At 43.8% G+C, this 1043-nt stretch overlaps 1 non-coding gene across 1 annotated transcript; it reads right to left on the bottom strand.

The window, feature by feature from the left end:
• Window positions 1–264: 264 nt before the first annotated feature.
• Window positions 265–457, bottom strand: LOC132937647 (U2 spliceosomal RNA). The gene has a single exon (XR_009663755.1). It is a non-coding gene; the product is annotated as a U2 spliceosomal RNA (small nuclear RNA).
• Window positions 458–1043: the final 586 nt, after the last annotated feature.

The following is a 1043-nucleotide window of genomic DNA, read 5'->3' as shown; positions in this document are numbered from 1 at the left end:
AGACATTCCGAAGGATGTGTAATTTAATTTAACGCATGAAAAATACGTCTGCTGCGATCCCCTTAATTGAAATATTAAACGCAATTTCTAATATTCATAAAGTAAGAGCGTCACCGAAAAACTAATATTAGAGAATCTAAAATGTTATATTTCAATCTAGTAAATCCAAAATTTTGAAATTGATAAATTCCATAATTCAAAATATGGAAATGTCAAAAAATATTTTCAAAACCTAAACTACCTTACTATACTACGATCATGTTTACTATATGGGCCATTCCCGGTGGTACTGCAATACCGGGTCAACCCGCGGTGGAGCAGAAGCAAGCCCCAAAATCTCCACCAGATTTGAAAAAATTAGATTAACATTTGAACCTTTCAATGAAAGGTGTATCAGATGTTAAGCTGATAAGAACAGATTTTATTTAATAATATTTATGGTGAAACAGTAAAATGGGGGCCTACAAAAAAAAAAACCACAAAAATTAGAGAACAAAAGGGGGGACACATATAAAGGGAACATCAGTATTTTAGCAATAAATATAAGTATATATAGGGCCGTCGAGTGTGCCGCCGCCCACGCGGCCTCAACGCACTTTTTGAAGGAGGGTGACTTCACGAGGTTCGCCGATTGGCGTTTTGTCCATCGCGCTAGGCTGAACCTCGTACCGCTAAATGGGCTCTTCGTCATGGAGGGTCGGTGACCGCAGGTGTCGACGGTGTGGGTATACAAATGAAAGCCTAGCCCACGTCGTCGATCACTGTATGCGTTACACCGGCCTGTACATGGCGAGGCACAATAGCGTTGTCGCCCGAATCAAGAAGGCGGCGTCCGCGAGGTTTGAGGTCCTCTCCGAGAACCAAGCCCTGGGTGACCAGGGTTTGAGACCGGATTTAGTTCTGAAGAAGGGCCCAAACCTCTATATCGTGGACGTAACAGTTCCTCATATTTTGTTCGCTTTTCCGCCACCGAGACTCCCGGAACACCCCCTCGTCCTCACCCGACAGGTAGGAGGCAACTTCCTGGATGGTCGGCACCTTGC

Source organism: Metopolophium dirhodum, chromosome 1 (genome assembly GCF_019925205.1).
Source record: "Metopolophium dirhodum isolate CAU chromosome 1, ASM1992520v1, whole genome shotgun sequence".
In the NCBI taxonomy this organism is placed as follows: Eukaryota; Metazoa; Arthropoda; class Insecta; order Hemiptera; family Aphididae; genus Metopolophium; species Metopolophium dirhodum.
The sequence above is the reverse complement of the archived record's forward strand: the minus strand, read 5'-3'. Positions and strand labels throughout refer to the sequence as shown.